Here is a 16,917-nt window from a genome sequence, read left to right on the forward strand (position 1 = left end):
GTGGCCAGGACCCCACTATCTGAACACTTGGTTTCCATTTCCAGGACATGCCTTAGCAGGAAGCAGGGTTGGATATAAAGGAACCAGGACTCAGGCCAAGCACTAAGACATGTGTTGTTGCAACTCAAACGAAACTCAATGGTTCATTGCATCAAATATCCACCCCGATCGTTTGTTATAAAATCTGATAGACAGTTTTAATGGGTAAAGTGGTTAAATGTTTCTTATAGATTTATTAGCTCCTTGTGACAAACATTACAAGTTACTTTTTTTATTTGTGAGAAAACTAAACATCTTAATTTATTTACCTTTAATATAAAGTTAGCTATCAGAAAAATGGGATGTTTTGCTCCCAAATCAGAAAATGGAGTCTTTCCAAATAAAATCTGAATAATAAAAAGAGATCGAAAGGAAGAAATATCAAAGAAACACAGAAAGCAACAAAACAGCGAGTTAGACAATTGACAATATACATTTGGATATTAAAATTAATGAGTGTATGTCCAGCTCTCCTGTGAAAAACATTAAAACTACAGATTAGTTCAAAATAAAATTACTCGTGAGAGTAAAATTAAGAGAGATAGCTTAAGACATGTTATGACAGAAAGTAACCAAAGTGAATCTGTCTGCAAAAACAAATCCACAGCCCTCAATTGGAAGCAGCTTGGTATTTAGTTACGGAGGACTTGTTAAATAGCTCATGATCCCAGTTATTTAATGATGGGTTCACAAGGTTTGTTGCTAGTTGCTATTGTTAAAGATTCAGTATTAAATAAAGCTGGGTGCAAAACAATACTATGGTGAATGATTCATATAGCATCATCATGGATAACATTTGAAAAGATCCTTCTTGTGCCCTGTACCTCGGGTTGTTAAGAAACCCAGTATTAGGTCTTTGCTTTGTTAACTTCCCAGTAGGAGAGAAGCTAGTCCTACTATCTGTTCATCGCAGACGGGAGGACGGAAGGTCTCTTGTAGGAGCCCAGGCCACTTTTATAGACAGGTCATAAAGGAGGACAACAGGCCTGCAGCTGCCGTGGGATGCGCTTTATCCAAAGTAATAAACATTGCACTTCATTCAGAGAGTAGTAAATCTAATTGAATCCCTTTTGGGGAAGTAAAAATGTTAAAGCTGTTGATGAGCTAAGCACAGTCCCATCTCATGAAGAGGCTATCTTCCATCTGTCTCTCTATTTGGCCCAGTGAAATCGCTTACTTATAAAGTACTTGGATCTGGGTGACTAGAGAATTGAATTGAATTGATGCTACACCTTTCCTTGCTATCTCGCCATCCTATGTACTCTGAAATAAACACTCTCTGTCAATAGCAATCTGTTGTATTGCTTCTTTCAGATGCTATAAAACTAGATACATGATCTCATGCACATGCCCAATGTAATTCCAGAGTTTATATTTATTAAAAAAAATCTGGAAGGCTATGCAATAGGATATTCAAGTAGTAGAACTTCAAGTAGTAAACTGTTCATGATTTTTATTTCATTTTATTATATATATATTGTCTAATTTTTCTAGAGTGGATATGTACCTCTCATGAAACAGAAAAGCAATAAGATATTTTCCAAAGTTAAATTTAATTTAAAGGCAAATTAATTTTATACATGAATAACAATGCTTTCTAAGCCACTGGATAAGATGCATATGTAAGTTTTATCCCTAGTCTTTGACCCAGTCATTATACTTCTGGGAATCTACTCTTAAAAAAATCTCTTTTTGATACAGAAAAAGCTTTATGTACAAAGCATTATTTAATAATAATTCAGAATTGGAAGTAATATTCGCTAAACAAAATTTGGAAATGCCACTTTAAAATGTTAGGGAATAGATAATGTGAAGCATGGTTTGTAATAATGTTGAGAACTGCTTACAAAATAGAGGAAAGTCACACAAGGGGTAAGCACTGTTACTGTAATGAAAATTTATATAAACCACATAAATTTTAAAAAAGAAAAAACAAGAGACTAAAAGCAATAAACATCAAAGCTTTCCTCCTCCTGCCCTTGAAGATACTGGCTTATTTGTTCTGTGTTGAGATCAGATACATATGATATAGATCTACAAGTCTCCAGACCAACTTACTACCATTGTCATACTCAGTCCAGCCCTTTTGAGCAGATGCTGCTTGTAGATGGCAAGGCTCTTTGGGAGCGTGAGAAGAAGGATGTGAAGAAAGAAGGTACAACCATTAGTAACAGGAAACATTCCTTAATCTCATGTAGGTCGTGAGGGCAAGGTGTGCCAAACTTGGAGAAAGAGTGTAAAGCCTCGATGCCTCGTCTTCGCACAGGGAATCATTGTGCTCCCAAGAAAAGCCATATGAAAAGATTTTTGCCCATGTGGACGAAGAAGTAAATGGCTGCAACTGATTTACTTGTGAATGTTTTCCATATACCCTCACACTCATGTTCTGTTTAGTTCTAAAATATTCATTAAGCAGTAACCCATTCATTCAATTATTTTTCATAAAGGTAAAGGGACTTCAAAAGCAGTGGAAAATAAAACTAAAAGGAATTGCAACCATTTTTCAGACATTGTCATATTAAGTACCTAATGCATGGAATGCTTTTACTGAACTAATCACCCCTTGTCTCAGAATGATGGAAAATCTATCTTCATTCAAAGACTTACACAATATGTGGGGACTGACAGTATTTGGCAATTGTAACACACTCATTAAACAAATGAGAAATAAATGAGAGTGAAATGGTTTTTGTGTGTGTTTTTAATAATATGCACTTTAAGATTTATTTCCTTATTTGAAAAAGAGTAAGATACAGTGGGTGAGAGAGAGAGAGAGAGAGAGAGAGAGAGAGAGAGAGAGAGAGAGAGAGAGAGAGATTCTATCTTCAAACTTAGGAATCCAGAACTCCATTGGGTCTTTCATGTGAGTGGCAGTGACCCCCCAGCACCTGCGCCATCTTCCTCTGCTTCCAAGGAGGATTAGCAAGAACCTGATTGAGAAGGGCAGCTGGCTCTAACTGCCTCTAACCTTGACGTGATGCTAAAGCTGTAACTGGCAGCTGAGCTTGCTGCACCTTACAACACCAGCACCTACTTTGTGGACTTCTTTTTCAAAAGCAAAGTACATAAGCAAAGAATGTAATAACCAGGGATGAAGTAGGCCAGTATAAAGATGCAAAAAAAAAAAAAAAAAAAGATCTGTACATTGCTAATTATTAAAATAAAAAGCTGGGAGTCCATTTTACTCTATCTACTTTGAGCATCTTCAAATATTTCTCTGATAATCTTCTTAATGAACACAAACAAATCAAATCCTTTAAATAACAATAATTACCTGGAAACATCATCAATTGGCTGCAGCATAGAGCTAGGAAGATAATAGCAGGAGACATAGGCAAATAGCAGGGATCCAGTGGCTCTGGGACTGACAGGAGGAGGGTGAGCTGGCAATCCAGTGAAACAGCAGAGGAGATGGAGCCTTATGAACACCGAGACACGCCTGTAAAAAGATGACATGGAATATGCTGGTCTAGAGTATAGGACATAAAGAAAAACGGCTCAAGTTGAGTGAACTTAGCTGTAGAGGTTGATCATGGTCACACCAGGCAGGGGTTTTAGGCCTTCCTAAGGATATGACTCCCTATCCTAAGAACAACACAATTTTGTGAATAGTTGGTGACATAAACACGTTTTGACATGTTTTCCACGACTGCAATGAAAAGCACAAGTGATGGTGATAGGTTGAGAGAGGTAAAAATTCAGATCTAGGAAGGGTTGGCGAGAGACTACTGGAAAATTGCAGTGATGACTTGGACCAATGCACTGCAAACTGGGGTCACCTGAGCCCACAGATTAGCACTTAGGCAAATGTACATACAGTTATCCATCTAGTGAGGATATAAAACAATGTGAAGTGTAAGTGGGTACCAGGACGAGTCGGTTGGAGTGTTTAGAACACAAAGTTTGAGCTGATACTTGTTCTTAGGTATGATTACATGAACCTAGGAAATTGGAAACTCTTAAGTGTTTTTTTATTAGCCTTATTGCTGCCTGAATGATGTTTCTTCTGACTAGTGGATGAATTTGAGGCAAACTTCCAATTGATTTTAAAATTTCAGTTTATTTTGAAAATGAGAAGACAATAGATGCACATAGGGTGTGTTTGCACTTTCTTTAAAAATTGATTCATTATTATTTGAGAGGCAGATTTACAGAGATAGAGATGCAGGGAGACAAGTAAGGAGATAGAGAAAGAGGGAGAAACAACTTCCTCCTCTTTCTTCTTCTTCTTCTTCCTCTTCTTCCTCTTCCTGTTCTTTCTCTCCCCCTCCTCCTCTTCTTCTTCAAGATTTATGTATTTTTATTGCAAAGAGATACTTTACAGAGAAGGAAACAAAGAGAAAAATCTTTTGTACACTGGTTCACTCCCCAAATGGCCACAATGGCTGGAATTGAGCCTATCTGAAGCCAGGAGCTTCTTCTGGGTGCAGGGTTCCAAGGTTTTGGGTCATCTGCTGCTGCTTTCCTAGGTCATAAGCAGGGAGCTGGATAAGAAGTGGAGCTATTGGGATATGAACCAGGGCCCATATGGGATTCTGGTGCTTATAAGGTGAGGATTTAGCTACTGAGCCATAGCTTCAGGCCCAGGAGCCAGAATCATCCAGATTTCTCACATGGGTCCTGGGACCAAGGACTTGAGCCATCTTCCACTGCTTTCTCAGGCCATAAACAGGTAAATGAATCAGAAGTGGAGCAGTTGGGCTTTGAGTAAGTGTTCATAAAGGATGCTGGCACTGCACTCAGAGGACTAGCCAATACGCCATCATCTGGCCCCCACATGCTCCCTGTGAGATCAGATGGAACATCCATTTTATGATCATATCACTAGTGGATAACACAGTCTCTGACCTGAGTAAGCAGAGTCACTCATGAAATAAATTTGGAGTATTAGAAAGATTAGTTAAGTTTCCTCTGGAATAGCTGGCCAAAATCCAATGATTGGAGCCAGAGCTGTAGAACAGCACATTAAACCACTGCTTGTGACATTGGCATCCTACACTGTAGAGCTAGCTTCAGTCCTAGCTGCTCTCATTGTAATCCAGCTCCCTGCTGATGCACGTGTGAAATCAGTGGAAGATGCCTCAAGTACTTGGACCCCTGTCACCCAGGTGGGAAGCCAGGATGGAGTCTGCCTAGTCCTGGCTGTTGTCGCCACATGGGGAAGTGGACCAGGGAACTGAAGCTTTTCTTCTCTCTCTGCCTTTCCCTCTCTCCATGGTGCTTTGTGTTGCATATAAATAAATCTAAAAATTAGCAATTTATCAATACTAATCTCTTCTTGTCCATGTAAGACAGTGGGATCAGTAAAATGAGACTCAATGGACAGCATTTAAGTAATTGTTGACAAAATGAATATTTCAAGCTTTTTTGTGTTGCATTTTCTAACATGCTGTAAGCTAAAAGAACCCACAAATGGCAGGGAGAATCTTCTTACTCCACTGGAAAGAGCTGACAAGTTGCATGACACTGTGCATGGCTGCAGAAAGCAGAGAGCTGAGGAGTAAAGATGATTTAATCCATTATTTGTGGCCCACACATAGAACCAGTGTACTCCTCTCTCATCCAACATGTCTAAGGTCTTACCTAATCATGTTGTTCAGCTCAAAGTCTGGGATCTCATTACTTATATCAGAATCTATCTATCTATCTATCTATCTATCTATCTATCTATCTATCTATCTATACATACATATACATATACACACATTACTTATATTAGCCTTGGTTCCTGCTAAGCATTTTGAGGTAGTTTCTCCTGTTGTTTTCTTGGCAGTTATGAAAGTTACTATTCTGTGTCATTTGCTGGTCTATGAGGTACCCAGACATTCAATAAAACATTATTCTGGATGTTTCTTTGAAATTATTTTTGGATGAGATCAACATTTGCATGGATAGACTTGGTTGAACAAAATACCCTTCTTAATGTAGGTGGGCCTCTTTCGGAGTTGACCTGAAATGAACTGAAAGGCAAAGTAACAGCATTTCTCTTACTTGGCTGTTTGAACTGGAATGACATAGGAGTTCTTGTGTTGATACCTGATTGAGTGCTTGCTCCATGCCAAGGAGGAGTGAAGGACGCAAACAGGGAGTGATGCCTTGTGTTGATACCTGATTGAGTGCTTGCTCCATGCCAAGGAGGAATGAAGGATGCAAACAGGGAGTGATGTAAAGCAGGCTTATTGATAAAAGCAGAAAAAACTCAGTATCAAGAGAAGCCACTAAACAGGAAGTTATTAAATGCTTGGGGGAAAATTTTTTTATACTGTTGAATAGAAAACTTCCTTTGAGTGGTTGGCTATGTGGTCAATCCTGCAAGTAAGGTATGAATCAGTCATCAGGCTTGTTAGCTGTTGCCAGCCTACTTGTCTTTTTACAGGGAGCATCTGCCATGTGCCAGATGCTTTCTACAGGTAGGGACTTTCCACTGTTAGCTGGAAGCAGCATCATTTATCCTTCTGAGAACACAGCTCTAGTGGGCTCCAGGAGGTTTTTCTAAGAGTCAGTTTCTTACCCTTGTGCTTACCCTTGATTATAACCCTTTCTGTTTCCTTCCTTACAAATATCTTTGCTGTGCCTAGAGCTTGTCTGCCTTGGGACTGTAGAACTGTTAATGTGGGCTGCTGCAGTGGAATGTCTGAGCCTAGGCAATTTGTAAACAACAGAAACTTGTTACTTAAAATTCTGCAGCCCAAGGAGTTTAAGATCAAGACTTTGGTGGGAATGGTTTGGTCTCTGTTCAGAGTCTGGGCTCTGATTTCCAACTGGTACCTTGAACAGTGCATCCTCTGAAGGTGAAGAACGTTTTGTGATGAATGGGGTTGGCAGGCCCTTTCCTGATGGCAGTGACCCCATCCATGAAGGCAAAACCCCCAATAACCTAACCACCTGGAAAAGGCTCAGTAGCTTGTACTTGGCCTAATGGTTCACATGTCTGCATCTCATGAGGGGGCACCTGGATTTGAGTCTCTGCTACGCTTCCAATTCCAGCTTTCTATGCATGCATGTTGTAGGTGGCAGCGATGATAGACAGCTGAAGTAGTCATGTGTCCGTCAGTCCTGAGAGACGGAATTCCCGTGGCTTCGGTCAGGCCACGGCCTTGTTGTTTCCATGCATTTGGGGCATGAACTGGTGGATTCAAGTTCTGACTAAAATAATTAACAAAAAGAAGAGGAAAATACCCCACCTCTTAACACTACCACAATGATAATAATATCTTTATATTAGCTTTAGAGGGGGCAAACATTCGCGCTAAATCAGTCTGGAACTAGAACATTATGGTTTTCTTCGTCATTGGCCTTTGAACTCAGACTGTTCTATGCCGTTGGTTGTTTTGGATCTCCTGCTCTTGAGTTCACTCTGTGGATACTGAGCCTCAAGTTTAATAATCTCCCCTCCTCATACTGTTTTCTTTTATTATGCTGTTGGTCCTGTGTCTCTGGAGAATCCTAACAGATGTTTGTGATGTTGCAAATAGTAATACAGACAGATTCCATGTGCTAGCCCTCAATGGCTTTCCACTGTAACAAAATACTACAAACAGAGTAATTCATAAACACTAGAACAGCAAAGAATTACTTTTCATGTCCTGCAGACTGGAAGTTGAATGATCAAGATGGTACAGAAGTGCTGCTGATGGAGGATCTGGTCTCTGCGTCCTCGATAGCACTTCGTTGTTCTCACATAGTGGAAGGGATAGAAGGGCAAACGGCCACTGCCTTCAATCCTGAGACCCCCTGTAAGGACGGTACTTCACTCAGAAGAAGGGAGCCGTCATTGGCTTCCCAAAGGCCAAATCTCTTAACTAGAAGATTAAAATCGGGTTTCAGTATGAATTTTGGAGGGGACATTATTATTCAATCCATATCATAGTCTTTCCCATTCCCACAAGTGATACTATTTTCATTTATTATTTGAAAAGCATGCACGCTTGAGTAGATACACACACAGTGACAGTGAGAATAAGAGACAGAACAAGAGAGAGAAATTGGAAAAGAGAGAAATGGAGAGAGAGAGAGATTGATTTCCCATTAATGCTCACAATAATCAGGGCGTGGCCACACCAAAGCCAGTACTAGGCAGAAATTCCCAATGAGTGACAAGGTCCAAAGGGCTGGAGTATCTGTGCTTCCAGGGTGGGCATTAGCAGGAATCTGGATGGGAAACAGAGTAGCCAGGGCCCCAACTAGTCATTCCGCTATAGCATGCATGCATCCCAAGTGGTAACATGCTCACTGTATTAAATCTACACCCTCCAAAAGTAAAATTGCAAAACTCTTAGTACAGGATCACAGCCAGGAGACTGATCATAACATGATTTGCTGATTTCATTCATCTTTCCCTGATGTTTCTTGCACTGATGTTGTGTGTCTGAATATGTTGAGTTTTATGTCATTTATCATATATTTAAGCCTAATCATTATGATCAAGAGGCAAAAAGCTTCTATTCCCCAGAGGTTCTAATATGTATATTTGAATGGATGAAGAATGCTTAAAATAGAAGAAAAACATTCCTAATTAGTTGCTTAAGTTTCCTCCCCCTTCTCTCTCTTTCATAGGTGGACGTTTACCATAAAGCACTCTCCTGAGTCTCAACTCAGAGTGTAGGCCCATTTCTGCAGCTGCTATTTTGTTCTTCCTGATAGTAGCCAACACAGGATACATCACAGAAGGCATATCCAATGGATGCTTAACTGATAGTTGAATGACTGTCCCCTTGCTGATATGATCCTTCATCTGTCTATCTGATGAAAGAGTCAGACAAGTCTCAGAATCTTGACTCTGCTGTCACAGTTAGGTGACCTTGAGCAAGCTACTTAACTTGTGTGACATCAATTTTCTTGTCTCTATCATCTAGGATATAAAACATGTTTGTGGGGTTATTGTAAAATTTAAGGGAATAGTGTGTAAAATAACCACCATAATTTGCTAAAAAGTAGATTGATAAAAAAGTAGATTCTCAAGAATGAAAGCCATTACACAGATTATGACACTGGAATGCTGATGATGTTAGATTAATCGTATCAACTAGAAGAAATCATGAATGAGCTATAAGCCAAATTAACAGTAATAAATGGGGAATAAGTTTTCAAAAATAATCTTTTTTTTTTTTTGCTGAACCTAAAATACCAGTTTCATCCCTGCTGGCAAACAGTAAAACTCATATCTCTTTTAAGTTCACTAAGAGGAGCTATCTTTCTGGCAAAACAGGTAAAGCTTCCAACTGCAATACTGGCATCCCATATGGGAACCCATTAACATAATTGCTGCCCTGCTTCTTATCTACTTCTTGCTAATGGCCCAGGAAAGCAGCAAAAGATGATTCAAGTATTTGTTTCTCTGCTACCCACATGGGAGACCTGGAGAAAGCTATTGTTTCCTGGCTTCAGCTCAACCCAGCCTAATCTTCTGAGGTCATCTGGGGAGTGAACCAGTGGATGCTTTTTTTCTCTCTACAACTTTGACTTTCAGAGAATTAAGTGAATCTTTTAGAAAGCATATCAGGTCATCAATTTTCATTTTGCTAAATCTAAGTGTAAGAATACTTTCAGAAATTCTTGAAAATTGAATTAAATGCTAAGTTTGGGATTATTGCTGTAGTGGAGCATGTTAAGTCACATCTAGGGATGACAAAATTCCCTAGGATCATCAGTTGGAGTCCCACTGCTCCACTTCTCACCTAGCTCTTTGCTAACACACTTGGGGAAGCACGTAAAATCTCTTGAGTGCTGGGCTCCCTTTGTGGGGAACTGATGGAGATGAAGGCTCCTGGCTTCAATCTGCCACAACTTTGGACCTAGCAGTTATTTAAGGAGTGAACCAGTAGCCTGACATTGTCTGTCTCACTCTTGCTGTCTCTGTAGCTCCATCTTTAAAGTAAGTACATACATCATTTTTTAAAATTGAGTTTATTTTGAAAAAGTAACAACAAAATCTTGAAATCCAGTGTAGGTTTTTTTTTTTAAATAAAATACACATTCCATGAATGTTTTGGAGATTTATATTATATGGAAATTCCCAATCTTATTCATAGTTTCTAATTATCAATGAGATAAATCAATGATATTACAGGGAAAACACTAAAAGTAAAACCGATGTGTTCGGGAGCCAGGGGAAAGACACACAGAGCTATGAGAAATGGACATTCTTCAGAGTCATTTTTCTCTGTCCACTTTGGTGAAAGCATTTTAAGAAGATGCTGTTTTCTAAGTTGTATCATTAGGGAAGAATGACAAGATGAAAACATCTATTTCAGACGTGGGGCATCTAATGAGAATGCTCCATCTTCATTTTCAGTTCAGCCAGGAGATCTGGAAGCTATATCCTGGGAAGGGCTGGTTCTGTGCCACCTTTCTATCTATTTGTCCTCAGAGCATCACTTCTCCTACAACCTGCTGGTAAGTGTAACACATGCCACATAATTAAACCTGGACAATTTAGACCCAGAAACCTTCATTTCCAAAGTACTCATGTCTGAGTCCACTGTGCCATCTGTCCTGGCTGGAAGAGGACTCCTACTAAGGGAAGGCCCTTTTTCTGACAACAAGAGCATGTCTGTGCATTCAGGACATATTCCTGCAAGTGAATTTCCAACAGCAAAAAATCTTCAACCCCCCAAGGTCATAACAACCAGTATGCCTCTAATGAAACAAACTCAGGGTCTTAAGAAAAGTCAGATATATATTTTGGGGGGTTTAGGCATCCATACATAGCATTCATCTTTCCAACCCATATTCTGCATCAAATAATAGGTTCATTACAAGTCTTACCGTGGGATCGCATTACATAGGCTTATCTGCTTGGGTTTGACCAAGCAGGACTTCCGTTAGGCATCCTTGGAGCCTAAATTATAAATCCACTGTTGTCTGAAAAAAGAAAGGAATGAGAAAAAAGCCAGTCATGGTATTCCCAGATTCTCATCACATCCATCTAAGCAATTATGCCCTCTCCTGAGTAATGAAACTCTGTTGTAAGCAGATCTAAGTTCTGTTAGTTGAAAGAAAAATCTAAGTTATGCAGGACACTTTTTCCCCACATACCATTAGGGCCAGGCTTTCTCAGCTGAAGCACCATTGGTTAGATGGATCAGATGGTTCTTTGCTGTGGCAGGTGTTCTGGCACCAGAGGACAGTTAGCAGCATTCTGAACGTCTGTCTAGCAGACACTACTAGCACTCGCCTGCAAGTTGTAACAACCGAAAATGTCTCCAGACATTGCCAAGCAGTAGAGGAAATCTGCGTAAGGCCTTTATCTTAGGGAAACAAACCTTTCTCTACAGATTCCAGGATTTTTCTTCTAAAATGACTCAAGCATCCAGGTCACACCTTCAGTACAAAGCCTAGAGACTGTGACATTTGTTTCCTGCTGAGTAACAGGGTTCTTTTACCCTGTCTCTGCGACACCTGTGAGATCAAAGCCATTAATTTCACAACACGTATTAAAGTCTGAATAACTTAATTCTGACAGAAGGCATGATCTCTAGGGAAACAACAGAGTTTTAATGAAAATAACTCATTAGTGCCCTTACTCAGTGCTTCGAAATTTTATATGCCTTTCGTTGATATGGTTAGTGTGTACTCAAGACATTGTGTTAAACAGTCTTTTATTAGAAGGAGAAATCCTCCATGTCCACTAGCTGAATTTCATGGCAAGATGGTAGAGACTCAATGCAACAACTTCATTAGAAAACATTTTCTATGGAACCTTTCCCATAAAGATGTTAGATATCTGGGTCACATATACAAATCTGGACTATTTTTTTTAAGATTTTTTTTTAAATGCAGACTTGAAGAGAGAAGGAGAGACAAAAAGAACTTTCATCCACTGTGTCACTCGCCAGGTGGCTGCGAAGATCAGAGCTGAGCAGATCCATTGCCAGGAGCCAGGAGCTTGTTCCAGGTCTTCCCCTTGGCTGCAGAGTCGCAAGGCTTTGGGCCACCCCTACTGCTTTCCCAGGCAGAAAGCTGGATGGGAAGTGGAGCAGCTGGGATACAAACCCACACCCATATAAGATTCTGACAGATGCAAAGCAAGGACTTTAGCCAGTAGGTTATTGCACCAGGCCCCTGGGCTAACTTTTGAAAAATGCTTCTTGTAGAATAATAAGGAAAATAGTGTCTTTTAATAATAACAGGTTTCTCATTTCCTAAGCTGTAAGCTGTTTTCATGAAAGATTCCATTGGAACCTTCTTATCCCAAACAAAAACACACATTTGCTAATTTATTAATTTGAGGCGAAAAGTGACATAGTTGAGGTAGAAAGAAATCATCTATCCACTGGCTTGTTTCCCTAATGGTCACAACAACCTGGCCTGAGACAAGCCAAACCAAAGCCAGGCATCTGAAATTCCTTGTTCTAGGTTGCCTATGCAGGTGGTAGGGGACCAAATACTTGGGCCCTCTTCTGTTGTTTTCCCAGGAAAATTAGCAGAGAGATGGATTAGAAGACAATTCTAGTATCATTGACGATGACTTAACTCAATGCACCAAAATGATCTCTTTGAGTATTCTTACTTTTTAAGAGCAATCTATTTTCATATCTATTTGCATGGCAGAGAGAGAGAGAGAGAGAGAGAGAGAGAGAGAGAGAGAGAGAGAGAGAGAGAGAGAGACGGAGAGGTTGCATCTGTTGATGGACAAACCTGAGATTGGTGCAGGCCAAAGCACAAAGCCAGGAACTTCGTTCACATGAGTGTCAAGAGCCCACCTCTCTGAGAATCACCTGCCACCGCCCGGCATGTGTCTTGGCAGAAAGCTGGAAACAGGAGCAAATCCAGACTCAAATTCAGGTACTTTTTTTTTTTTATGGGATATGGTCTTCCCAATAGACCAACTAACGGTAGGCAGGAAGCTGCCCCTTTACCTTAATTTCAGAACTATGAATCGTCATCAGGAAAACTGAGAGTATGGACCTTGTTTGTAACAAGATGTTTAATTGGAGAGGGAGATGGTTGCAAAACTCACCAGTGACCAAGACATCTGAGTTTTGGATCTAGATTTTCTTTTGTGTGGTAATTGCTTATGTCATTTCTCTTTTGTTACATTGAAACTCAGAAATGAAATCGTCTCCCTGAATTTCCCTACTTTTATTTTTGTAAAGATTTATTTATTTGAAAAGCAAAATAACAGAAAAAGAGGGAAGCACACACACACACACACAGGTGCATGCACACACATACACACACTCCACATTGTCCGCCTGTTGATTCACTCCCAAATGACTACAGTAGCTTGGTCTTAGCTATGCTGAAGCCAGAAACTTCATGGGTAGCGGGGTTCCAGTTGGTGTCAGGGACACAAACACTTTCGTCATTTTCTGTAGTTTTTGCATACACATAGGCAAGGAGCTGCACTGGAAATGGTATAGCCAGGACTTGAACTGGTACTCCAATATGAGATTATAGTTTGTAGGTGGTAGCTTAATCCACTGTGTCACAACATCAGCTTCTGCATTTCCTTATTTTCATGGCAGAATGAAAGAGAGAGAGAGAGAGAGAGTGAGAGAGAGAGAGAGAGAGACAGAGAAAGGAAAGAGAGCTTCCATCTGCTGATGGACACAAAGCCCAAGTTATTGGGCTCCTGAACCCTCTTGGGAAACCTGGCAGAGACCCCTGGCTCCTGCTCTAGTCCAGGACCAACCCTGGCTGTTGCAGCCATTTGGGGAATGAACCAAAAAATGGAGGATCTCTCTCAAACTCTACATTTAAAATGAATTAAAAAACTGTAAAAATGTTAGTAGTAAAACTTAAAATTTATCTCCACAGACTCAAAGCATTATGCAACTTGAAGAAAGCAGTTTATCTTACCCAAACTTTTATTTTAAAAAGCTGAAATTGGTGCAAACCAAAGCCAGAATCTAGAGACTTAGTCCACATGGGTGCTAGGACCCAAGCCCCCTGAGCATCACGTGCTGCCTCCCAGGTTGAGACTTAGCAGAAAGCTGGGAATAGGAACAAAATAACTGGCTAAATACATGAAGAAATAGTGAAGACAGACAATGACTTTTTGTAATATAAAAGATGGAATTGTATTGAGTGTCATAAGCATTTAAAACCTCAAACCTAAAGAGCTTTAATTGATATAAGAGACACAGTGCGCTTAATATAAATGGATAGCAGAAATTATTCCCAGGCAAGGACAGTGACTCTTTTTCGGAAATCTAGTTTGATAGGTTGGCTCATCGGACAATCCTGGAATTAAGCATACATTCAGGACTGCGCACATTTTAAAGCAATACCTTTATTGGCCTTTCTAGTTAAAGAAACAAGATTGGTGGTTGAGATTAGAGGAAAGGTTAACAGTGCTACAATTTCATCTGTGATACCAATGAATTGTCTTTGCATGTTGAGATCTTGGCATATTCTCATAAATTGTATTTTTTGGTAATCTTTATCATGTCCAAGAAATAGTAGTTCTGGGCTTGAATACTTTGCATAGAATGTAAAAGCATAAAATGGAGAAAAATATTTTTCTCAAAAATCTAGAAGGAATTCTAAAAGATATTATTTTAATAGACTAAGCTATTTACTTTGAAACAAAATATAGTTATAAATTATTTCTAGAGGTGATAGTTTTAAGCCCATAACTATGTTTCAAATCCCTGCCAATTTCCATAAAATTTTTATTATTGCTAGAATTTCAGACAGATAGGAATTTTAAGTATTTATTTAAATTCTTTCTGTAGGACAGATGACATTTAAACATTATGAATTCCACCAGCAGAGAGAAATTGGAGGAGGAATAAAACCTAACATTGGGAATGAGAATATGACTTGGGATAAATCCATAGGCCAGATATGGATACCTGGGATGTACAAGCTACTTCTTTCCCATCCCATGTCTGGTCATAGTGTCAGAGTCTTTCCACCATGGGCTTTAGGAATGGTGGTCGCTGGGTCCAGTGCAGTAGACTGGTAGCTAAATCCTCACCTGGCATGCGCCAGGATCCCATATGGGTGTCAGTTAGTGTCCCAACAGCCCCATTTCCCAACTAGCTCCCTGCTTATTGCCTGAGAAAGCAGTAGAGGATGGCCAAAAACCTTGGGACCATGAAGCCACATGGTAGATTCAGAAGAAGCTCCTGGCTCCTGGCTTTGGACCAGCTCAGCTCTGGCCATTGGGGCCACTTGGGGAGTGAACCAGTGGATGGAAGACCTTTCTGCCTGTCTCTCCTCTCTATAAATCTGTCTTTCCAATAAAAATAAATAAATCTTGGGAAGAAAACAGAAATGGTGGTCGCTGACAACACCATCTGACAGTACTAGAAGTGATATCTATGTCCAGCTTTCTGGATAGGACCTATAGAAGAAGACAGGAAGCCATGCACAAGTGAATTAATAATATTTCTAAATAGTTACCAGGCAGGTATCCCAAAAGACCCAGTCTAAAAGACTTCTTAGAAATACAGTTCACAAATGGGGAAGCTAAGCTTCAGAAAACTATTTCTTAAGCAGCACCAACATAGTTAATGACAGCCAAAACCAGCATGTTTCAGTGGCGTCACTGTACGTTGCTCCACCCACCAATAAGGGGCACACATCTGCATTTTCCAACATGCCTATGATTGCTTATTATCCAAGTTACTGTTGGTCCTCGGTATTGAGAGTAATTGAACCTCTACTACATATTGTTAAATAATTTGCATGATCTGAACCCCAAGGTCCTAGGATGACATTTCCCTCTTTTTCTATTACTAGCTATTCACAGCATCTAAAGATGTGACAGAGGCCCCAACTGTGATGCCCTGGGCCACTGCCAGGCCACAGGCAGTGAAGCCATGCGTGCTGCAGTTCTCTTTGGCTGAGTTAGACACATGCTAAAATTGATGCAAGAATCCCAAAGCAATTGCTTCGTAGAACTCTCCAACAAAGGCAAGTGATGGGGAAAGCTTTCAAGAACCTCGAGATTGAATTTGGAGTCACCGGTACAGCTGGGAAATGATAGTGCAGAATGTCTCAAGGTCACTTGCCACAGAGAAGGGGGTCTTATTTCAAAGAAATTGCCTTGTCTGCCAGGATAACAAGAGGCATCTACACAGAAAAGAGAAAGAACAGCTGCCACACTGCACTACCGAGGCAGAGCGGCAAAACAAATCATCATTGGGAAGTGGAGTGAGGAACACCAGAAATTTCTCAATCAGTGGGCAAAGAAGAGCTCTCTTTTTGCTAATTCATAGGTTAAAAAATTAACCTGGCTCCCAAATGATCACACAGACCCAGCAGAACCATTTGCAAGTATAGGGAAAGTAAGAAAACCACATTATTTTCTGCATTGTGCAAAGGTCAACGGTTGCATTGCATTTATTGCCACTAGATCATCAAAGCAGAAGTGTCTTCCCAACCATCGGGGGCCACGGTTCCCACTGTCAGAGGATTCTCCCCGAAGCACCATCTTCCACTACCGTCAGATCTCCAGTCAACTCCAGCAGACAAGGTTAATAGGATAAAACAACCCTTGTTTCTAAAAAGGATGAGGTTCTGCAGCACAAAAGTCCCCCTCATATTGTATTCCCAAACTTTTTTAGTATCAGATTTGACCTTGTCTTTTGTTCCCTTTTGAGCTATTTTACTTTATGTATATGGAAGAAGATGTGGATCTGGGTTTAATTTTTATTATTGGTATCTAATTGCTTCAGCAACACTTTCTGAAGAGAACATCCAGTTTCTACTAACCTGTTTTTAAACTTTGACAATAATGAATTATTCTATCATCTATCTATCTATCTATCTATCTATCTATCTATCTATCTATCTATCTATCTATCTATCTATCTCTGGGTTCTTATTCTGTCCCCATTGATCTGGATAACTATTGTTTTGATCACAGTGGCCTTGTTAATGTACCTTTATAGGAAGTCTGGAAGCACTAGTGATAGTTTGTTA

The sequence above is a fragment of the Ochotona princeps genome, chromosome 5 (genome assembly GCF_030435755.1).
Source record: "Ochotona princeps isolate mOchPri1 chromosome 5, mOchPri1.hap1, whole genome shotgun sequence".
In the NCBI taxonomy this organism is placed as follows: Eukaryota; Metazoa; Chordata; class Mammalia; order Lagomorpha; family Ochotonidae; genus Ochotona; species Ochotona princeps.